At 35.6% G+C, this 25227-nt stretch overlaps 2 long non-coding RNA genes across 4 annotated transcripts in view; one reads left to right on the forward strand and one right to left on the reverse strand.

Annotated features, from left to right (window-relative positions):
• Positions 1-25227, reverse strand: part of LOC105488911 (uncharacterized) — a 320242-nt gene that overhangs the window by 129263 nt on the left and 165752 nt on the right. The window lies entirely within an intron of this gene.
• The window catches only part of LOC105488910 (uncharacterized), a 72912-nt gene continuing 62202 nt past the window's right edge, over positions 14518-25227 (forward strand). The window contains exons 1-2 of the long non-coding RNA XR_011619652.1: positions 14518-15388; positions 23384-23545. This is a non-coding gene — a long non-coding RNA (uncharacterized lncRNA). The remainder of the gene's footprint in view (positions 15389-23383; positions 23546-25227) is intronic.

The raw sequence follows: 25227 nt of genomic DNA on the forward strand, positions 1-25227 counted from the left end.
CTCTCCGCATGCTGGCCCGGGAGCTAAGCCCCTCACTGCCGGGGGCCAGCAGCACCCGTCTGTCGCTCCAAGTGCGGGGCCCACCAAGCCCATGCTTACTTGGAACTTGCACTGGCCCATGAGTGCCTTGCACAGCCTCGGTTCCCACCCGCGCCTCTCCCTCCACACATCCCTGCAAGCAGAGGGAGCCGGCTGCGGCCTCAGCCAGCCTGGAGAGGGGCTCCCACAGTGCAGCAGTGGGCTGAAGGGCTCCTTAAGCAGGCTCCTCAAGCACGGCCAGAGTGGGGCTGAGGCCGAGGAGGCGCTGAGAGCAACAGGGCCGCCAGCATGTTGTCACCTCTCAATAACATATTCCATAGGGCTTGGAGATAATTGAAGGAGATTGAACCAATAGCCTGCTACAATTTGATCTGTCTGAAGCTACCTCCATAAGAGAAGAAAAAATATCTCTGCTTCCTTTCAACTACCATATTTTGGGTCTGACAATTTAGACACCTAGAAATAAAAGCATTAATCCAACATGTAAAAGTTATTTCTCCACACATGAATTCTGGACCTCAAAACAGTGTGTTAAAGTTTAATGTCTCTTGACAATTGTTGTTAGTTCTTTTCCTCTCCCCCACTCAACTTCCCTCATTAACACTATAAGCATGGGGATTAATTCGGTGTGTTTGAATTTTCCAAGGCCGTGGATTTGTTCTAAGGACAGGTGTGGTGTGTAAGCACATTTCTCTTCTGTGATTAAATGGAACCAGTGTTCTTTCTGACACCCAAGAACACAAGCTTTCCCCTTCCGAGATGGATCGATAGGAATAATCTTATGTATTGAGTGTCACTCCTGGCTACTCCTCATTTGTGCACAGACAACAATCTCCCTCTGAATCTCAAAGTGGATAACGCCATACATTATTTCCAGCAAATAGAGAAAACAGAATCATTTTGAGCTCATCTGGGCTGTGATTAGACACAATGATACATTCGGAAGGAACACACGAGAGACTAGATGGCATCTATCATCCTAGGCCTATTGAATACACCTTTAGTACTAAACGATGTACTCTCTGAATCTTACTAGATCATTGATATATTCGTTGTCCTTTTCTGTTGGTAAAGAACCTGGCAGAAATATACAAGAACTCAAGGTATTTACAGTAAAAAATTCTGAAATTTAATCTGACAGGCAGGATGAAAAGAGTGCAAGTTTTGTTTTATTTTAGGGATAAGATGAAAGCTTGAAACTATAGCTTGAAATTTCCAAAATCCATTTGCCTGGTAAAATTTTGGAGACGGGTTTTACTGGAATTTATCAATAGATTATGTGGTCTATAGGTCATGAACAGGAGAGTCAGGAAATGCTCAATGCATAATTATACTGTGATCTCAAAAAGAAAGACACTGAACATAAAGAATGAGTAGTTCTGGGAAGTAAACTGTAATGTGCTCTATATGTTTGAGGGAACAAAGATGATGAAATTGTAGATTTCAGTCAATGTGTTTTTGTCTTAGAAATTCTTAACCACATTCTTAAAACTGCAAATTTCTCACAAAGCTAAATATTTTGTAACTTTTCCACTCCCAGCACGGTGGGTGTGAAAATGTACTTGCATGGCTGTCTAGTTAGAAGGGATTGAGGCTGTCATGTTCAGAGTCTGGAATAGTTGTTCATGCTATTGAGAAAAAGTTTGTGAAATCTGAATTAGTATAAAATCTCTGCTCTTATATTTTTTAACCTGTTGCAAATACTTCTATCTTTTAGAAACAAATTAACAACAGAATATTTTAAATGTACTGCAGGCTCAGATTGCCTATATATGCTGACAAGTCTTCCTCCTACACCTGATTTATATTTTACCTATGTGTCCTCAAGCACTGAAGTGTCTGTGGATGTGTTGAAGGGCCTATGGTTTTCATGCTTTGACATTTCAAATTTTTAGAGAGCAATTCTTCTGTTTTGGGCTTCCCAGGCTGCCTTAAGCCCCTCCTCCTTTCTGCTTTGGCTTCAATAAAAAATGTGTGCTCAATAGTATTCTTCTAAGAAGCGCAAGAGAAAGAAAAATAAAATCAAGCTCTCCTTAGGCTGCATGACATCACATCTAGAACAAAGTTTGGCAAGCATAGAATTTGGAAATGTTCCATCAAGCTGAGTGCCAAAGTTTACATTCGACTTTCATTTTTTATCATGTGAAATGATGATTTGTCTTATTGAGTTGTCTGTCCTATTGAGGTCTGTCTTATTGACGATTGTCTGTCTTATTGAGTTGTCTGTCTTATCAAGATGAAAGAGATATACTTGAACAATGTCCTTTGTAGTCCGGAAAGGACAGGTAAGTGGCCTTACTTTATGGATGGATATACATTCAAATTAAGACTGCCAACTGAAAAACTGTGTGATGCAGTTGCTGATAAGATGACTGTGAAAAAAGAAAGATGAAAAGTAACTGTGTCAAGAATTGTGATTTTTGACCTGCAAGATTTACTGATGCATTTTGAGGTGCAGTAATACAGATGAAGACAAAAATGTATTTTAGAAAGTGGCTTAAATGATTTGAGAGGTAATTCTCTGAAGCAAGGTTTCAAAATAGTATCATTTAAAAAATCAAAATGAGAGAAAAATTAAATAATGAAACGACAGAAAAGATGTAATCTTGGCAATGCGCATTATATCCTCCAACTGACTTCAATTTGATTGTGCCAAATCAGTAATGCTTATGAATTAATGTAAACTATTTATTGAAATTCTTGTGCCATGCCTTCAGCCATCCCTTGTCAGAGAAGAATGAATCTTTCTAGAACTCTACCTTGAGCTTTCTGTTAGGAACATTTTAAATGACTCATATAGTGATGCTTATGCATCTCCTAGTAGGAACAATTGGAGTCTCAAAATGCCCTGCAGTGAATAAATGCCATGTGTTCATCTTTTCCTCCGATAGGCACTTCCTCTGATTGATTCATTGTTTTGAATGGACTGTTACCCAGGAAAGCAGAGAGAAAAGCACTTGGGATTGAAAGTGTATATTTCTTGCTGTTTAAATGTACAGCAGGCTCAGATCACCTATATATGCTAACAAGTCTTCCTACTACACCTAATTTCTGTTTTACCTATGCCTCCTCAAGCATTGAGCTGATTAATTTTCCTTTCACTCTTATTCTTTCTCTCACTCTTGCTATTCTCCTCAACTTAAGAGTTTTATGTCAGAGGTGAACATCATGACTAACTGATTTTCTCAATGTATCACTATCATTGATGTTTTAAGCAAACTGAGAAGCTCTTCCTAATTATTTTATTACCTATTATCATCAACAACTAGTTGATGCTACTATTTGCTACATCATGGAGGAGTTTATGCATTGAAAATTTAAATAAAAGAAATTAAGGGGCAGGCGCAGTGGCTTATGCCTGTAATCCCAGGACTTTGGGAGGCCGAGGCAGGTGGATGATGAGGTCAAGAGATTGAGACTGTCCTGGCCAACATGGTGAAAACCCATCCCTACTAAAAATACAAAAATTAACTGGGCTTGGTGGTGCACACCTGTAGTCCCAGCTACTCGGGAGGCTGAGGCAGGAGAATTGCTTGAACCCAGGAGGCAGAGGTTGCAGTGAGCCGAGATCCACCACTGCACTCCAGCCTGAGGGCAGAGCGAGATTCTATCTCAAAAAAAAAAAAAAAAAAGAAAAAAAAAAGAAATTAAAGAAAACAAAGATAGATACTTTGAAATTACTCATTAGTCTTTTAAATACAAATACTTATATTTCAAGTGATAAAAATAATTTGTAAAATTTACCTTAAAAATCTATGTTGCAAGGTCCAAACAGAACAAAGAACAAAATAAGCAACAAAAAAAAATACGAAATTCCAAGACATAATTAATAATACATTGGTACTTCTGTCCATTAGTTCAGTAAATCCTACTCTAGTTGCAAGTAAATTCTTTTTTCAAACCTGTGGTTCCATTTATCAGTTTAATCTCAGGTCTTAAATTGTCAATCTCAGTTTTAATTTCCATGTTAAAATTTGTTTTTCTAAATTTCTAAAAGAAATATCACATTCGCTCTTAAGTATGTTTTCTTGGTCAGGGTTGTTGTCTTAGTTAAGGTGATTTAGCCCATGCCTTTTGCTGAAAGGCCCCAATACATCCCAGGACAACCTAACCTTTGAGGTTATTCTGCCTTTATAGCAGAAGCGGATGAGGGCACTGTTGTCCGTTTCAGATGCTTCTCATTGCTTCTTGTTGATTTGTTGCTGAGTCTGTGACATCTTGACTCCATAACTTTACTTTTCAGAGACAGGTTAATTTTGAAACCATCTATGCTCACAGTGTTGTATACTATAACCATAGGTTTCTTGCTTGAGAAAGTGAAAACCAAATGGAAATAAAAATTTTGAGATATTTTCTCTCTCTCTCCCTCTCCTTTCAAATTTTGTTGATGTCAGAAATAAGGAATCTAGAACAAGGAAAATGTTGAAAACAGATAGGCAGCATGAATAATATTATTTACTTCGCATTTTTTAGAGACAAAAAATGAGGATTCTCTAAAATTAATAAATTAAAATACTTAAGGAGTTAAACACATTGCTATATTATATATATATAACATACAACTATGTTTAAATGGAGTTTAAGTAACATTTTCAGTTTTAGATGAAAGAAATTGAATAGACTTTTAAATCAGATAAAAAATTTTAAAATCACAGATCTAGTATTAACTTGGTTTAGTGTTAAGTTGTTTCACAATAAAAAATAATCCGTTAACACAGAGTTGTTAGAATCCTCATATGAGAGTAATACAAGTAGTACCTGGCACATAATAATTCTTTTTTTGTTTGTTTGTTTTTGTTTTTTTTTTGAGACGGAGTCTCGCTCTATCACCCAGGCTGGAGTGCAGTGGTGCGATCTCGGCTCACTGCAAACTCCGCCTCCTGGATTCACGCCATTCTCCTGCCTCAGCCTCCTGAGTAGCTGGGACTACAGGTGCCCGCCACCTCGTGTACTAAAAATACACCTTTTGTATTTTTAGTAGAGACAGGGTTTCACCGCGTTAGCCAGGATGGTCTTGATCTCCTGACCTCGTGATCCGCCCATCTCGGCCTCCCAAAGTGCTGGGATTACAGGCGTGAGCCACCGTGCCCGGCCCATAATAATTCTTAATAAACATTATTGAGTCAAAACTTCAGAAATATATTGCGAAAAGTTTTCTGAAAAATGCTTTCAAGTGATAAAATATATTTTAATATTTGATAAATTTCTATCAGTCTTCTTTCCCAGGGACCTCCAGTTGCTCTTGGCATCAGTAATGGGCAAATAGAGAGAATTTTAAAAGGTTGTTTGTATTGAGGAGTTGGAAAAAATGAAAAAAAATAATCTAGTATCTACTATCATATCATCTCAAGTAATCTTTTTCAAAATTCTATATATTATTTCAGTTGCTTCTCGTACCAATTCCAAGAATGTGTGCATTGGCTTTATAAGCAGAAAGAGAAAATCTAAGACAACTCTGTTTTAAGAAAAGCTTTTGGCTCAAGCCTGTAATCCCAGCACTTTGGGAGGCCGAGACGGGCGGATCACGAGGTCAGGAGATCGAGACCATCCTGGCTAACACGGTGAAACCCCGCCTCTACTAAAAAATACAAAAAACTAGCCGGGCAAGGTGGCGGGCGCCTGTAGTCCCAGCTACTCGGGAGGCTGAGAAAGGAGAATGGAGTAAACCCGGGAGGCGGAGCTTGCAGTGAGCTGAGATCCGGCCACTGCACTCCAGCCTGGGTGACAGAGCGAGACTCCGTCTCCAGAAAAAAAAAAAAAAAAAAGAAAAGCTTTATTTCCATTCAAGATCTGGTATGCTCCTTAGGTATTTATTTATTATAGTGAGAATAATTGAACTGATTGGGATTCTTTTTCCTCATTTAAGAAATATGTAGAATGAGAATCTTCCTGTACAAACCCTGGCTGACTGGATTCAGGTGGAAGTTGATGATGATAATGATAAACCTGCTCTCAAACCTCATCTTATCATTCTGCTGTGGCCTGAAGATATCATTGAATTACTCTGGTGATTCTAGGTAGATAGCAGTGCTAGGCATTCATGTCTGAAGATTCGTTTCTTTGCAGCAATGAATTTCAGAAGAGTTTCGTGTCTTCTTGGCATCATAAGTATATAAAGTTAAGTATTTACTAAAACTTGTATGTCACAGTTTAAAAATTATTATTCTCTGTGAAGTAAATTTGTTTGGTTATAGTACATATATAAGCTTCACATTCCTGCTTAAATAACTGAAAATGTTTATGTTACCTTCCTCACTACATCGCCAGTAGAACTGGACTGCAGAACACCAAGTAAAACATGCCCAAAAGACAGACCCAATATTCTCACTATTTCTGTGTGTTTGTCAGTGAATTTAAAACTGGAGGTATCTGATCTTCTGTTTCTTTATTACCACTTTAAATGAAGAGTTCCTCCATTTCCAGGTTGGAGGAATCATTGAATTTTCCTTCATCTCCTCCATGCTGCTGCCCACTTCTCACAGAAGGTGGAAGACCAGCCCTTAGATTGGCTTAACTGCTGACTGCTCTGTGAGAGGCCTCCTGGAAGACTGGTGTCAGACTCAGGTAGGAATCCATCTACTGCCATGTGCAAGAAAAGAAAACTACCTTTTAATATGCTCAAATGCTAATGCAGAGGAATAGAGAGGGAAAAAGGAAGAAAGTTTGTTTTAAATTTACTATGAATAGATGTAAACCTGACTAGCTGGTGTGAACCAGCTACACTCAAACAGTGTTCTAAATAAGGAGTGAAATGGTGCAACAACTAATATTCTGGAAGGCCATATTTAAATCCAGTGTACAGATATTTCAAGTTTTCATGTCCCTCTATGCTTATCTGTTTGGATATGAAAAAGAAATGAATTGACATCATTTTTGCCTACTGCTTTTTATTGGACTATGTTTTTTAAAATTATGATAATTGAAAGCTAAGCAAATTTATATAATCGTGAAGTGCATTTTTTCTTTTTTTTGAGACGGAGTCTCGCTCTGTTGCCCAGGCTGGAGTGCAGTGGCATATCTCGACTCACTACAACCTCCGCTTCCTGGATTCAAGCAATTGTCCTGCCTCAGCCTCCCAAGTAGCTGAGACTACAAGCGCCTGCCACCATGCCTGGCTAATTTTTTGTATTTTTAGTAGAGACAGGGTTTCACCATGTTGGCCAGGTTGGTCTCGAACTCCTGACCTCATGATCTGCCCACCTCAGGCTCCCAAGAGGTAATATTTTTAAAAGAGATGGAAAGATGTCATGTAGAGCAGCAACATATTCTAAAAAGATTGAGAAACAAATAAAAGAATGATCAAGCTAGCTAAGGCAAGCCTGCAACATTGGTCTTAGAATAGAGAAGATCACAAGAGATGAGTTGATTCCTACCTTGTCACTGTCTAGCTGTAAGCATTTGATCAAGTCATTTAACTTTTAGATCATCACTGTCCAATCAAATGTAATTCAAGTCACAAATGTCTTTTTAGATTTTTAGTGGCTCCATTAAAAAATGGGTAAAGTTAATTTAAAAATATAATTTAGTTAACCCAAAATATACAAAATATTATCATGTTGACTTACAATCAATTTAAAAATTATTTATGAGATATTTTACATTTTCAAAACCCAGTGAGTATTTTACACTTACAGCACATCTTTATTTGGACTAACCACATTTCAGGTGCTCAGTAGCCACATGTAGCTCATGACCACTGCAATGGACAATGCCATTTTAGACTCTCAGTTCCACACCCGTAAAATAATGGAGTTGAATAGACTATCTCCTTCATGCCTAAGAAGATTTAATTCTGTGGTGCTGCTTTTGCATAAAATTGACTTATATGCAGTAACTTCAAGCAGGGACCAGATGCATCTATCTTCTAATATAAAACCAAATATGTTGTGTAAACATGCCAAGATGCAGTTTTCACATGAAAAATGATTTAATCCCTTTCTCAAAAAGTTTCCATTAAGACTTAAGTGAAATTGCATATATCAAAGCACCTAACATGATAAATGCTCTCTCTCTCATATATATATGTGTGTGTATATATACATATATATGTATACATATATACACACACATACACACAGAGATATATATACAGATATATAGTACATGCACAGACACACATTTGTATATGTGTGTATGTGTGTGTGTGTGTGTATTCTATATAGATTAAAGCATACTAAGTATGAAGGCCAAGAGAATGGAGATGTCTTTGTGGTGGGACAAATCTATAAATATAGAACATGGCATTTATTAAACCTGTCAGTTCACAAAAACTGACATCTATCATTGGTTGCCCTGCCTTCTTCTTCTAGTAACAGAAGAAACCTGAATTTATCTTTCTTTCTTTAATGGTAATCTAGGTATTTTATCTGACTTCCCCTAAACAAGGAGTGCTACATGATCCAGTCTTGACCACCTGTATCTAGAATTTGAGTTTGAGACAGAGAGGTCCGAGGAAAGCATGGTTGGAGGGAACTCATCCCGATGGGCCATTCCAGAAGAGACTGTCTATTTCCTCTCACTGCCCATTTATTTGAACCATCACAGGATGCTGTCCTTCTGAGGTCTTGTTACTCAGCTTTTCCTTTGATTCTGCAAGATTCTCTGTAGCTTTCATGTAAATTTCTCCTTAATACTGACACAGTCAGTTTCCGCCAAACACCCTGATTGGGCCATGTGAAAAAAATTATACTTCCAGTTTCCATGAACCATCCTCATCTGCCCACATCTCCAGTCCTAACATCTCTGCCAACATTTTGGACAGGCTCTTTCCATCTAAATGTAAGATTAAACAGTAACTCACATTTAACTTAATTTCTGCAGCAGGTTTTCTGATCTTCTACATTACAGTGTACAAAACACTAGCCACTAGGCGTATGTATCTATTTACATTAAAATAAACTAAAATGAAATTCAGTTTCTTATTTGCACTAGCCAAATTTCAAGTGCTCAATAGCTACATGTGGCTAGTGGATGTTGTATTGGACAACACAGAAAAAGAACATTTCCATCATCTCAGAAGTTCTATTTGACAGCAGTAGTCCTAAGGAATTTCCAAACACTTCTTCAAAACACTCATTAAAATTTGAGATAATTCCTGACAAAAGTTATTGAGTAAAAGTGAAATGAAGGGTACCAGTAAGAAAAAAGAATTGTAATTTGAAGGATGGAGGGTAAATACGCCTTCCGTAAGAATAAAACAAACAAAGAAACTGAATTAAAGAAATAATTACATGGAAGACAACTATAGTACTTTGGAAAAGAGTGTATGTAGAAATTAGCAGACATTCAGTATCTTAATTTTTCCTTTGGGGATTAGGAGCTCCTTTTCTAAAATCCTGTTCCTTTTAAGACATTGAGTTATTAAAATTCAGATCTTAGTTTTCTAAGTAATTTAATGACTCTAGTCATTCTCACACATTTTGCAGATAAGAGAGTTTTCTGGAGAGCATTGTCACTTACTGGGTTACACAGATCAATTATCTGCAGAAACAGCACCAGAACAACACATGCTCCTGAAGTCTCAATCTAAACAGTTCTTCTCGATTGGACAAGTTATAAGAACAATTTCTGTAGCATTATCTTAACTAAAGATATTCAGATTAGAGCTTTTATTAACTCAGTCTTTCTCATCTCCTGTGAAACAGGCAATTATGCAACTTCCATGTCACATGTACTAGGGCTGAACATGGATATATCTGGGTTTTTCTAAGGGCCTGGAAAAGGGAAATCATTTCCCTGGATTCATATTACTATAACTGACACACTCGCCTGTCTAAATCTCATCCTCTGAAACTTGCAAATCCTCATTTTCTTTCCCAAGTAGCTTGGAAAATTAAGTCATCCTTTGCAGGGTGTTTAATTTAGGTAAGGGTCTTCAGAGCCAAAATAATGAGTGTTATATAGAAGGAAAATAAATATATTTGTAAAATTCTGTGTGGTATAGATCACAAGCTTGAAGCAGAGAGAACATTCCTACTATTAAATGAAAGGTATGTGTGAGGAAAGCAAAATTATGTGCATATAAACTTGCATTAAATTAGGTCAGTTTATAGAGAATCATATTCATGCATATGGAAAAAAAATCTGTATACTTTTGTCCTTGGGGTCTAAATGTGCCAAGTCTTGAGTTTGGGACTTACTCAGGAGAGTCTTAGATTTTACATTTCCGAAAACAGTTTAGTATTAACTCAGTCAAAGGCTTCTTGCCTGCCTGCCAAGTCTCCCTGTCTATTATACATGTGATGGCTTCCTTCTGGAGGCTGCTGACTTCTGTCATTTGACAAATAAATTAGCAGTAGGCCATCATCAGAGTGATTCTTAGATAATTAACATACATATATTTGACATTTCGTTGAGTTTATTAATCCAAAGACGTTTGTTTTTAATGTATACTTCTATCTTCAACTTTGCTTGGAATGTTTTTCAGCTATTCTTTATAATCCATTTGGAATAGTGATAGTGTTTTCACTCCCAACCTAAATCAAATTGCATGTACTTTGTCCATTCACCCTTCTTTGTCTCCCTTCCTGTTGGTCCCATTGATTCTAAAATTGACCATCAGTGTCCTTTAAGTAACCCACTCAGTCTAATACATCGTTTTACTTTCCTCTGGCTAGGTTAAGCTGGGACTCTGCACTGGGATGGTCAGCAGTGTGATGCAGTGGGAGTCATTCCCTACAGGAAACTGGAGACTTGAACTTTACGAGAGAATTTTATTACCGGGTTAATTCACTTTCTCAAGATTGATAGAACCAAACTTAATTCTATTATTTTCATTTAGGTCTGCTGATTCTATGTATTATCTCTTCAGAATAGAGGTAAAAAAAGAATGACTATTAAAGTCATCCTAAAAAAAAAAAACCCAAATAAAAACTTATGCATTTAAATTTAAAACTCATACATATTTCTTTTATTTGCCTATAAGCATGTTTTTCCTCCAACAAGTGCAGATATTTATATTCCTAGGCCACAAAAATAGGTTTGAGGTATCTCATAATAAGCTACCTTAACATCTGGTATTTAGTCTGACATATCAATCTCTCCGTTTTGTATAAATGAAGCTTCGGCAAGTCCTTGAAACACACTTGATATCTCAGAGTGGTAGAGAGTGGTGGTTCAAAGTCCAGAATAGTGGTTCGGATTGTTTAGATTCTAATACTAATTGTTACTTAGCCTTTCTGCTTTAGTTTCCTCATGTGTAAAATAGAAATAATATTAGTACATGCCTTATAGAGATGTTATAAGATTTGAAAAAGAAAACATAGAGATCAAGTTTTGGAAAGTTAAATATTTTTTCATTATAAACTTAATGATTTATTGTGATAAGTGAGAAGTCTATCATGCTTTGTTAGCGTTGTCTAGTTGCCTAAAGTAATTAATGAAAATCTTTTCTTTTTGTCTTCCTACAATCAAAAGAGCTAGAAGCAAGCAGAGCCACGCTAATATTGAATCTGGGAAGCCCAGAAAGCTGGGAGTTAATTTACAATTAATGTTTTACCTTGCTAAATACAAGAAGGTGAATCATGCACTCACCAAGGAGTGTTCCTAGGAGTTCAAACACATATGATTGAACCAAATTCAATCCTTATCTGAATATTACTTAGGGTCCTAGCTAAGCAGCCAAATCAAATGCCCAGATAAAGGTGGTTTAAAAGACAGATGTTTCTTTCTTTTTTCCACAGTATTTCAATCCTAAGTAATCCAGGTAGGATATGGTAACACTATTCAGCTCTCACTACCACAAACACATACTAACTGCCAAGAAGATGAGAAAAAGACAAGGGAAGATACAGCTATCCTCTTTCAAGTCATAAACTGAACATCGAATTTGTTCTATCTATTAAGATACCATTGACTTTTACGTGGCCACACCTGTCTGCAAATGAGATTGGGAAATGTCTTTAACTGGGTGGTCATGCTAAACCCACCACATTCTAGCTTAAATTTAGGGGTTCTGTTTCTAAAGGTGGAAAAATTAAAGAAGAATGTATAGGTATGGACAATTAGCAGTATCTTATATAGTCCACACTTCTTATATATATTTTCGGTTTTTTCAGAGGTAGAACCACTCACTCCTCCCTAAAAGAGTCAAAATTCTATGTAGTTATGACCTTCAGCTCAAGACCCAAGGTCTTTGGGTTGTATGAACTACTTTTCTTTAGTTCTGAGTGTGTTCCTTCATTATCTTGCAAACCTATAAACTAAAATGTAACTGTTTTTGCTTCTCTCTCAACCCTCATCACATTCAATATACAATGGTGGAGAGAAGAGTGTGTGCACAGAATATCTGCCATAAAAACTGCTTTTTGGGAGAAGGTAGGAATGGGAAATACACAGTCGTTACTCTTCGTAACAACTTATTAAATCTTGCTGTGAAAATACTGTGAACATTCTTAGTCTTGTCATGAATAAGTTCCTGGATTAGTGTATCTAGTAATGGTTAGTTTGCTTTCGGGTTTGTTTTCTTTTATGGTCCAGGGCTTTTCCTCTTGGAGTTTCTCCCTTGTATTTTGTCCTCCATGGCCACTTCTGAAATGGGCATTGAAAAGAACTCCCTTTTTGAGGGTTGTGCAGCTCTGGGTTTGCTTTAAGTGTCAAACAGCTACAGGCTTTGAAGCTCATGCTTGTGATGTCTGCAACAGTAAAATACTCTTAATAACCTGGTAGACCTCTGGTCTACTTACTTTCAGTCAATTATTATGTGCCAGAAACAATAGTAAAAGATATAATGTAAATATACATTTACTTTATACTTGATAATTTTGCTCCTTTATTTCCTAGCCTAAATGATCTGTTCATCTCTCTGTTTTTCAACTTAGTAAAGGATCAATGGAATCCTATTAAAATAATGAGCTTGCAATGATGTCTCTGATGGAATTCCCAGGATGCAGAACCAAAGGTAAGTATTCATGTGAAAATGCTTCATTAGCACATGTTATCTAGGAAAAGCAACAAAGGAGTAGGAAAGTGGACTAAGGTGTTAAGAAAGTCAAGAAAGTTAGTGAAAGGTAACATCGCCTCAAACAGCCAGGGGAGCTTTGGAGATGATGTAGTGGTATAAACCACATTTTTAATGTTGTTTTAATCAAGTCACGAGGGAGCTGGAGTATTTATACTCCTATATCTACTGGTCATTGTTTAGGGGCTGCCCCAGGGTAAATAAAGACATTTATTTTTGCCAGTAATTCTGGCTTTCCCAGTTTGAGGCGAAGCAGTGCCAGTAGGTCAAGTGCAGTCTGCCAAAAAAGAGATGCAGGTATTGGCTGAAGGAAGAGAAAGCAGTTCAGAAGTTGATGTGAACTGAAATTGTAAAGAGATTACAGTGAGCAGTGGCAGAGTACTGATGGAGTCTGCTTGGGATGGGGAGACAAAATTCTTAATTTGATAATTTTTAATGGGAGGTACTGGGTAGGGGCACAGGCTCATATACTCGTTGGATTGCCTCGCCAGAGGCACCTCTTATCCTTAGCATGTGTTAAACTCTTGTCTCTTTATCAATTTAATTTTTCAAAATAGAAACTACAAAAATTAGGTAACCAATACCATCATTTTGAGTTTTCCAACCCATTTCACTAGAGATACAAAAATTTGTCTGAGTTCCAAGACATCACAGATGACAATTTGACCAAAAAATTAAATCACAAGGTCACAGCTTTCCAGACAGCAATGATCTGTCAACACTGTCTATCAACCAGCTACTAAGCCAAAGCCATTTAAGTTCTCTTATAGCATCTCCTCACCTCTAAATATCAAATTCTAGACTATTTCTGATATAAGATCACATGTAGAAATGAAGGCCAAATTAACAGTGTTTTAAAAGATGGATAAATGAAGGATTTGTCTTAATCTAACACAATCTTTTTTTATTGCATTGAATTAGGGTTCATAAAAGCTAGATGTGATATATGGGCCTGAATTCAGTACTAGTCTTAATTAACAAACTGTAGAGAACATTTTTGGAATAATTGGGAATACTTGAATACAGTTGATTAAATGAAATTAAAATTTTCTTTAAGGAATGGAGATGATTTCTGACAAAATCAGGTTGCAAAGACATGTTAAAATGTATTTATATGAGAAAAAATCTGGAAATATACGAATCATTACTTTATAGTGGTTATCCTAAGTTGTGAAAGTATGTTGTTTCTATTTAGTTTTGATTGTCTGGAAGCCTAAACTTTCTACATTATACTTATGTTGTATAATGTACATTATATATACAATGAGCTACTTAAGGATTTCTGTTTTGTGTTATATATAGATAAACACAAAATTTAGGAAATACTATGCCATAAATTTGACAAAAGTTTACTGTATTTATTATTTTAAAGTGATTGGAAGTCAACATGAAAGCAAATAATCTTATTTTTAAATAGACAATAAAAAATATTCGATAGTACAATTTTAAAAAGATTTAACCTTTCCTCCCTCCTACAAAACATTATTTACCTCTATAAAGATACTTAAAATTTTCACATCCTTTGACACAGCAGTTCCACTTTGAGATATTTACTTTGAGAAAGTTATCAAAGGTGAAGTGGAAAACTTTTACATAAGGATATTTACAGCAGTGATATTTATAACAGCATTATGTTAATAAAAACCTAATTTGCTACTACATGGGTTTTGTTAGATAAATGTATCCCTGTACTATGCAAATATTAAGTTTTTTAAGAAAGTAATTTTTATTTTTAATTTTCAAATTAAATGTTAATATTTATGTGTTCCTCAAATTATTAAAATATAATACAGTGTAAAGGTTCCCACTTGCCCCATCCCCTGTAAGCCCAGATCCCAAATGCCTCACGCCCCCACCCCCCACCCCAAGCCTACAACTGTACTTTCCTTCCAGAGTTTTTGGAATGCATATTCAAACACACAAGCACAGATTTCTATTTTTCTTCTTTTTATACACAATATGTGGGATACTATTAACCTTATTTTACACGGTGCTTTTATTGCTTAATAATATATCTTTAAGTTTTTTCCACATTGTGTGTAATGAGTCCTTATTTTTTATCATTTTACAGATCATAATGCCATTGTATATTTACCCAGACTTGTATTAATACACATTGAGTTTATTTTTATCTTTTAACATTACATCTGCCCAAATAAACTTGCATATACACAATTTTGTACCTGGGTAAATCTATCTGTAGAATAATTCACTAGAAATGTGATTGTTGGGTAAAGACAATAAGCCTTTGAAATGTTAGTTGATATTGCCAAGTTGCCTTCTACAGGGATTCTATCAACTTACCCTTCCATCAACAGTGTATGAGAGTGTTTTTCTCTATAGAGTCACTACCAGAGTGTACTGTGAAACTCCTGGATTTCTACTAATTCTGTAAGTGAAAATGATATCTCAGTGTATCGATTATCTATTGCTAGATGACAATAGCCCCTCTCCAAGTACTGACATAAAATAACCATAACTTATTTTTTCTCACCATTCTGTGTGTTGGTCGAGCTATTCTTCTGCTGGTTTTCCCTAGGTTTACTCATTTGGCTACATTAGGTTGATGGGATAACTGGGAAAGCTGGTCATGTCTCTTCATGCAGTCTTCCGTCTTCAAGGCCACACTGGGCATTCTTACAGGGTAGCAGCAGAATTCCAGGAGGCAAACCCCAGCATGTAGCCTTGCATCACATTTTCTGATTTCCCAGTGACAGGGCAAATCACAGGACCCAGCCCAGAGTCAAAGTGGAGGGGATCTCAGAGGAGCATTACTAACTGGAGGCATGATTCCCTTGAGGTCATTTTGATAACTGTAAACCACATTCAGTGCAGGCTTCATTTGCATTTCTTTCATTATTAATGAGTTTGAGAAATTTGAACATCTCTCATGTTTAGCAGCATTTGGCATTTTGTTTTCTATGAAATGTCTATTATGTCTTTAGTCAATTCTAATTAATTATTTATAGCTTTACTGATCTTTGTCTTCTAGACTTTCAGGAATTCTCTCTATATTAGGGATATCATCTATTTTTGTATGACATGATTACAGATATTTTAATTTTTCCATAGACACAAAGGCTTCTTTTTAATAAAAATTCTAGCCTAAGATGATACACGCACACACACATCTCCTCTGTGTGTATATATAAATATATAACATATGTAACATACATATAAATATGATATATATATAAAATAAATTCATGTACTACATAATGATGTTTTGGTCAGGGATAAACTGCATATACAATGGTGTTTGCATAAAATTATAATACCATATTTTTACTGTACCTTTCCTATACTTCTATGTGTTTAGATAAACAAATACCATTGTGTCACAATTGCCTACAGTATTCAATATAGTAACATGGCTGTATAAGTTTGTAGTCTAGGAGCAATAGGTTATGCCATATAAGCTGTGTGTAGTAGGCCTTACCATCTAGGTTTGTGTAAGTACACTCTGATGTTGACACAATGGAAAAATCACCTAATGGCACATTTCTCAGAACACATCCCCATCATTAAGCAACACATGAATATATAAACTTATATATTTGAAATGAATGACACTAATTCTGTGAGGGATGGGAGAGAAAAATTAGAATTATTTTATTATAAGACAGTCATACTTCCTGTGAAGTGGTATAATGTTATTTGAAAATCGACTTGAATTAGTTGTAAATGTATATTGCAAACTAAAGTAACACTAAAAAAGTAAAAAAAAAAAAAAAAGTACAACTCATATACTAAGAAAGGAGACAAAATAGTAACATATATAATGCTTAATTGAAACCACAAAGGGATAGAAAGAGTAGAAGACAAAAATAGGAACAGAAAAAGGGGAACAAAATAGTAACAAATATGGAAGATATAAATCTTAATATAACATTAATCACTGTGAACACCAATTCTCTAAATGTACCAATTCTAGAAATGTTAAGAGTGGATCAAAAAACAAGACTCAATTATATGATGTCTGCAAAAAAAAAAAAACAAACCCACTGAATATATAAAGACATATAAATGATAAGTAAATGAATAGAGGTAAGTGTACGATGCTAACACTAATCAAGGAAAAGCAGGAGTAGCTATACTAATTTCAGAGAGGGCAGACTTCAGAGTAAGGAAGTTATCAGGGATAAAGAATATTACTTAATTATAAAAGGATTAATTCTTCAAAAAGACAGCAATTGTCAATGAGTAGGTGATTAACAACAGAACATCAAAATATATGAGGCAAAAACTGATAGGACTACAAGGAAAATTGGATGAGTCTGCTATTATAGTTGGAGACTTCAATACCCAGTTAACAGAAATGGACAGATTCAGAGGGCAGAAGGCAGTAAGGACTTAGGTGAACTCAATATCATCAATCAACTGGATATAATGAATAGCTATAGAGTGCTTCTTCCAGTAACAGCAGAATAAACAATCTTCTCAAGCTCACATGGAACATTCACCAGGTAAGATTACATTTTGGAATACAAAACACATCTTAACAAATTTAAAAGAATAGAAGCTATACAGTGTCTTCTGTCAGACCTTAATGAAATTAAGCTAGAAATCAGTAACAGAAGGATAGCTGAAAAATCCCAAAATATTTGAAGATTTAACAATGCACTTTTAAAAAACACATTGATCAAAGAAGACATCTCAGGAGAAATTGTAAAAAATTGAACTAAATACAAATGAAAACATAATTTATCAAAATTTGGGAAATGCAGTGAATGCAGTAATTAGTGGGGAATTTATAGCATTGACTTCATACAGTACTCCTCCCTTATCTGCAGTTTTGCTTTCTACAGCTTCAGTTACATGCAGTTAACCGGGGTTGGAAAATATTAAATGAGCAATTTCAGGAATAAAAAATTCATAAGGTTTAAATTGTACACTATTCTGATTAGTGGGATGAAGTAGTGAACCATCCTGCTCTGTCATACCTGGAACATGAATTTTTATTTGCCCAGCATACCCAGGCTGTATATACTACTTGCCTGTTAGTCACATAGTGTCTTGGTTGTCATATCAACTGCCAGGGTACCACAGGGCTTGTGTTCAAGTAACCCTTATCTTACTTAATAATGGCCCCAAAGCACAAGAGTAGTAAAGCTGGCAGTTTGAATATGCCACGGAGAAGCCTTAAAAGTGACCCTCTTAAGTGAAAAGGTGAAAGCTCTTGACTGAATAAAGAAAAAAAATTGTATGCTGAGGTTGCTGAAATTTACAGTAAAAACAAATCTTTTATCTGTGAAATTGTGAAGTAGGAAAAATAAATTTGTGCATATTATATACAGGTTGATGATCTCTTATCTGAAACACTTAGGACCAGAAGTTTTTTGGATTTCAATTTTTTTTAAGAATATTTGCAGAATAGATACTGGTTGAGCATCCCTAGTCTGAATATCCAAAATCCAAAATGCTCCAATAGTCATTTCCTTTCATGTCAGTGCTCAAAAGATTTCATAGTTTGGAGCATTCGGGATTTTTGATTTTTAGATTAGGGACACTCAGCCTATGTAGCGTTTGGCACTTTTCATGGTTTCAGGCATCCTCTTAAGGTTTTGGAATGCATCCTCTGCAGATTAGGTGGGACTATTGAAAGTCTCAGGATACAAAATCAATGTGCAAAAATCGCAAGCATTCCCATACACCAATAATAGACAAACAGAGAACCAAATCATGAGTGAACTCCCATTCACAATTGCTACAAAGAGAATAAAATACCTAGGAATACAACTTACAAGGGATGTGAAGTATGTCTTCAAGGAGAACTACAAACCACTGCTCAAGGAAATAAGAGAGGACACAAACAAATGGAAGATCATTCCATGCTCATGGATAGGAAGAATCAATATCATGAAAATGGCTGTACTGCCCAAAGTAATTTATAGATTTAATGCTATGCCCATGAAGCTAACATTGGCTTTCTTCACAGAATTAGAAAAAAAATTACTTTAAATTTCGTATAGAAACAAAAAAGAGCCTGTATAGCCAAGACAATTCTAAGCAAAAAGAACAAAGCTGGAGGCATCATGCTGCCTGACTTCAAACTATACTACAAGGCTATAGTAAAAAAAAAAAACAAAAAAAAAAAACCAGCATGGTACTGGTACCAAAACAGATATATAGACCAATGTAACAGAACAGAGGCCTCAGAAATAATGCAACACATCTACAACCATCTGATGTTTGACAAAGCTGATAAAAACAAGCAATGAGGAAAGGATTCCCTATTTAATAAATGGTGTTGGGAAAACTGGCTAGCAATATGCAGAAAACTGAAACTTGACCCTTTCTTTACACCTTATACAAAAATTAACTCAAGATGGATTAAAGACTTAAACCTAAAATCATAAAAACCCTAGGAGAAAACCTAGGCAATACCATTCAGGACACAGGCATGGGCAAAGACTTCATGAGTAAAACGCCAAAAGCAATGGCAACAAAACCCAAAATAGACAAATGGGATCTAATTAAGCTAAAGAGTTTCTGCACAGCAAAAGAAACTATCATCAGCATGAACAGGCAACCTACAGAATGGGAGAAAATTTTTGGAATCTATCTATCTGACAAAGGGCTAATATCCAGAATCTACAAGGAACTTAAACAAATTTACAAGAAAAAAACAACCCCATCTACAAGTGGGTGAAGGATATGAACAGACACTTCTCAAAAGAAGACATTTATGCAGCCAACAAACATGAAAAAAAAGCTTACCATCACTGGTCATTAGAGAAATGCAAATCAAAACCACAATGAGATACCATCTCACACCAGTTAGAATGGCAATCATTAAAAAGTCAGGGAACAACAGATGCTGGAGAGGATGTGGAGAAATTGGAATGCTTTTACACTGTTGGTGGGAGTGTAAATTAGTTCAACCATTGTGGAAGATAGTGTGGTGATTCCTCAAGGATCTAGAACCAGAAATACCATTTGACACAACAATCCCATTACTGGGTATATACCCAAAGGATTATAAATCACTGTGCTATAAAGACACATGCACACATATGTTTATTGCAGCACTATTCACAATAGCAAAGACTTGGAACCAACCCAAATGTCCATCAATGATAGACTGGATAAAGAAATTGTGGCACATATATACCATGGAATACTATGCAGCCATAAAAAAGGATGAGTTTATGTTATTCGCAGGGAGATGGATGAAGCTGGAAACCATCATTTTCAGCAAACTAGCATGGGAACAGAAAACCAAACATCACATGTTTTCCCTCATAAGTAGGAGTAGAACAATGAGAACACATGGACACAAGGAGGGGAACATCTCACAGTAGAGCCTGTGGTGGGGTGGGGGGGAGGCGGCGGTGGCAAACTAGGGGAGGGATAGCATTAGGAGAAATACTTAATGTATATGACAGGTTGGTGGGTAGCGCAAACCACCATGGCATGTGTATACCTATGTAACAGACCTGCACATTCTGCACATGTATCCCAGGACTTAAAATATAATTTAAAAAACAAAAAGAAGAAAGATCTAAAATCAATCATCTAAGTTTCCATCTTAGGAAACTAGAAAAATTGAGTCAATGAAATACAAGGTAAGTAGAATAAAATAAATAAAAGTAATTTTGAAAACAGGAAATCAGTAGGAATAATTAGTGGAAGTAAAAGCTGGCTCTTTAAAATAAACAATAAAATTGATAAGCTATTAAACATGCTGACTAAGAAAAAAAAGAAGAGAAAGCAAATGACTAATATCAGAAATGAAAGAGGAAACATCACTACAGATCCCATGAACATTAAAAGGATAAATAAGGAATATCATGAACAACTTTTATATATTAATTTGGTAACTTATATGAAATAGACAAATTCCTTAAAAGACACAATCTGCCAAAACTCACTGAATTGACCCATATCTACTAAAAAAGTCAAATCAATAATTAATAGCCTTCTAACACAGAAAGCACCCAAATCAGAGGGCTCACTGGTGAACTCTACCAAACATTTAAGGAAGAAATTATAACAATTATCTACAATATCTCTCAGAATATAGAAGCAGAGGACCTGCTTGTAACTCATTCTATAAGGTCAGCATCACCTTAACAGTATGCCAGACAAAAACATTATAGTAAAAGAATATTACAGAACAACACCTCCCATGAACATAGATGTAAAAGTCCTCAACCAAATATTAGCAAGTTTAATTCAACAATGTATATAAGGAATTATGTACCACAACCAAGTAGTATTTATCCTGGGTATTCTAGGCTAGTTCAAGATTTGAAAATCAATATAATTCATCATATCACTGCTTTGTAAATTTCCCATATTGTGATTATATTTCTTTTATTTTTCTTTTTAAAACTAGAATTCAAACACATAAACACAAGCAATTTTCTTTCAATGCATTTTTCTTTAACAGTTTCTGTTTAATGTCTATTTATTTTAATTGAGTTCTCTATTTGTGACAATTATGGAAAAATAATTTTCTCATTTTTAGTAAAAACACTTCTATAATTTATGTCTACTTTTTAGTACACAGAGCCATAATCAAGCTACTTAAAAGGAAACACAGAAATCTTGACAATTGTAACTGTGGATAAAATATAAACAAAAACTCTAGTAGAGTCTTTCAAACAATTAAATTGTGCACTCAAAAATGTAATAAAACATACTGTATATAAACTATATAGATAGTAAAGGTAGTTTCCTTCATGTGTATAACCTTGAATTCATTCCAATCTGTTTTTTTAAAAGTTTGCAATGTAAGCATATACTAATCAACTTCACTTGGGGTGATAGTGTTCCCCAAGTGGACAACATTCTTAGTCAATTAATGCAAAAGAGATAAAGTCTGGACCAAGGTCAGAAGTATATGAATCTCTTTAGAGCAACCTAGGCGTAGGTAGCTGAGGAATTAATTATATTTGAATTTGAGAAGAAGACGAAGGTCAATCACTATATCAGTTATTTAACCTTAGAGAATTATCTCCATCTCAGGTAATTCTGGAAACTCATTAAAAGGCCTAGTGGATTAGTTTCTTCTCTGAAACACAGGGTAAAAATCATGGACTAACAAGCAGAAGTTATGACATGGCAAACCCGAATTAAATAAATGGTTTCTATGACGGGAACTAGAGAACTTATTTTGAAACTGCTTGGTTTTGTTAAACATAAGGAGGTGAAGGGTTTTATTTTTCTAACTGAGGAACTAGCAGATAATATTCCAGGAAGCTTTTCATGTCTTTAATAGGAGTGGATGCTGGAATCAAAACACAACTTTCCTTTCGTGAAATCTATGAACTTGAAAGGAAATGGAACATGTAGTGCTTCTTATTAAGGACACTATTTTACATTGAAACCTCAATATAATTTTATGCACATAATATATATAAAAATATTTGATTAAGTATAGATTTCTTAATCCCCATTCAAAAAGTAGAAACAGTGATATAAGAACTCCAAGATTAAACTCATATTTTAATACAGAAATAAAGCAGAAGTTTAAAAAATTTCCATATTTTTTCCAAGACAAAATTTTAAATATCTGCATAATATAGAATCAAAACCACTTCTGGTTGTAGCCCTCCCATCACATAATCTTGCTTACTGATACCTCTCTCCCCCATCACATACATTTTGGCATTTGTTACAGAATCTATCTGGTAATAACAATGCCTCATTAAGAATATGTTCTATGGAATAGACACCAAGTAGAAGATAACTATAAGCCTCCTTAGTGTTATTGACAATGTCTAGCTATAAATTTGCCACAAAAATCTGAGTGTTCCAATTGGACAAATGTCTACTCTCTAGTTTCTTTGGCAGTGACCAAAGGAGCAGGGTGAAGCAATGTAGACATGGTTTCTGGGCACCAGGGGTCATTCCTAGTGCATGGGGCTCTGTAATAGAGATATTCATACTGACAGTTGCTGACTTCAGTCTTGGAAGACAAGAAAGTAAAAACGAAGATACCGTGAAATGAGCGGGGGATGAAATACACGGGCAGTGTTTATAAGGAAGCAAAAAGAACACATTAGTGAACAGATAATAAAAGGCAAAACTGCATATTTGTGTTTAGTTGCAATAATTGGAAAAGTAGGAAGGACCTTGGATGTTCTTTCTCTCTTTTTATCTTAGTGACTGCTATATGATTCTTTTTCTTCTTTCCAGTATTTGAAACATATTTTCCTATTTCCTATCTCACATCTTCTCTCTTTGGCTTCAGCCTATGTAACGACGAGTATTAGATTCATCATTTTTAAAACCTACAGTGATATTATCACATCAGACTTATCCCATTCTTATTCAAGATCTCATCATTTATTGTCAAGAACAACTAAGTATATCTCATTGGCCATACTTTCCTAACTTGTTTTCTCTTCTCCTTTACCTTTAATAACTCATATCTAGCAAGGAGAACATGAAGAAATAGTCTCATCTGCAGAAGACTTCAAAATTCTGGGATTCCTGTGCTTTCTGCCAGGAATTGGGAGGTAGCTGCTGCCTGGCCTTGAAACTGCCCAGAGCCAGAAGACTCCAGTTTCTGCTAAATAAGCACTGATTTCTCAACATGTGAGTTTCAGTCCTCCTTGTGTAGACACTCTTGACACCTGAATATGCACTGGTTTTCCATTATTAATTATAATCCTGGCTGTGTGTACTACTGAATCCTTGGGTTGCAGGGCTGGAGGATGATAAGCTATGATGAGGGTTACTGGCTAAGGCAGGAGAAGTCACTTAACATATAATATTTGCACTGGAATTAATGCAATAATGCTTTTCAAATTTTTTGTTTATTTTTTTGAGATAGGGTCTCACTATTGTCCTGGGCTCACGCAATCCTCCTGCCTCAGCCTCCTGAGAGGATGTGATTACAGGCACATGTCACCATGTCTGGCTGTAGTGCTTTTTAAACAGAACAACCACAGTTATGGTGAAACTCTCATCCTGGTAAATGGTAGTTAGCCCTTAATCTTCTTTTCTGACTCAGTCATCTCTGAGACTAGCAGAAGCACAGAGTGATGAAGCTAGGCTCGCATATCTAAGGAAGTATCACCTGGGCCAGTCTGTCACTTTAAAGGTGAGAAAAATGAGCTCTAGACTTACTTAAAAAATACTCTTTGTTGCTTTCATTATTCTCAAAAGGTTGCCCCATATACTAACTACTGGTGTTGGCTGTGTCGTTTTGTGTAAAAATGGACAAAAAAAGAACATATGCTTAGAACTATGCATTGCCTACTCCCATCATATCTGTACAAATTTACACAAAGGTATCATCAATTTTTAAAATTCTCGGTCAAGTAGTCATCATCTATAGAATATGAGTTCAATTATTTAGTGGCTATGCAAATAAAACATCAGTCAACATGATTTTGGAGAGTGTTTTTTAATGTGTTCGGTAAAGAGGAATATATCTTCACCTGTGAAGACGTCTGAAATAAAATGTTTTGGAGGTAAAAATGTTGAGTAGCATTTTATGTAAGGATTAGGTTCTAAAACCCACTCTAGATTATAATTAGATATAGTTAAGTTCACTTTGTAAATATTGTGCAAAACCCTATGAAGTGTAGCAAACACAATTTTATGCATACGTTTTTAATGCAGAGTAATGTATGGAACTCATTAAATTAGTCCCAAGGAAAATACAAAAAGAAAGGCACTGTGCCTCTGTCTGCACGTTGAAACCATTCTGACTTTAAGATAATAATTGGGCTTACTCAATTCTGTTTAATGTTAAAGTTCTATTACCTTAATACATTTTCATAAAAAAAAAAAAAAGACTGTCTTTGCTCCAGAATCTTCCAGGTATGCATAAAGCAACGGAGAAGCATTTCTTCTTCCATGGCTTTACATTGAGTAAGTTCTCCCCCAACACACTCATTTTTCAGTTAAAACCTTATGGTCATCTCAAATTATGGATGCAAAACGTGGATGGTCTTTAGAAACACTCAAAAAGCATATTTTGAAAATGTAGATTATTGATACCCATCCCGAGAAATTCCTGTTCACTAAAGTTCAGAATGGAGGTTGAGACCACACACATTTTAAAAAAGAAAAGTTTCCCCAATGAATCAAATCATCAGCCAGATTATAATAGCACTAATGTAGGAGATCCAGGAAATAAACGACAGGACAAATAATGCCAGATGCCTATCTGTTAAGGCTCCCAGCCTCTTAAACAGTCCCTTCTACCAAAGAGCCCTGTCAGCAGGCCTCCACTTATGCTGCCACTAAACTCCCAGGTTGTCAAAACT

This window comes from Macaca nemestrina, chromosome 2, assembly GCF_043159975.1.
Source record: "Macaca nemestrina isolate mMacNem1 chromosome 2, mMacNem.hap1, whole genome shotgun sequence".
Classification (NCBI taxonomy): domain Eukaryota; kingdom Metazoa; phylum Chordata; class Mammalia; order Primates; family Cercopithecidae; genus Macaca; species Macaca nemestrina.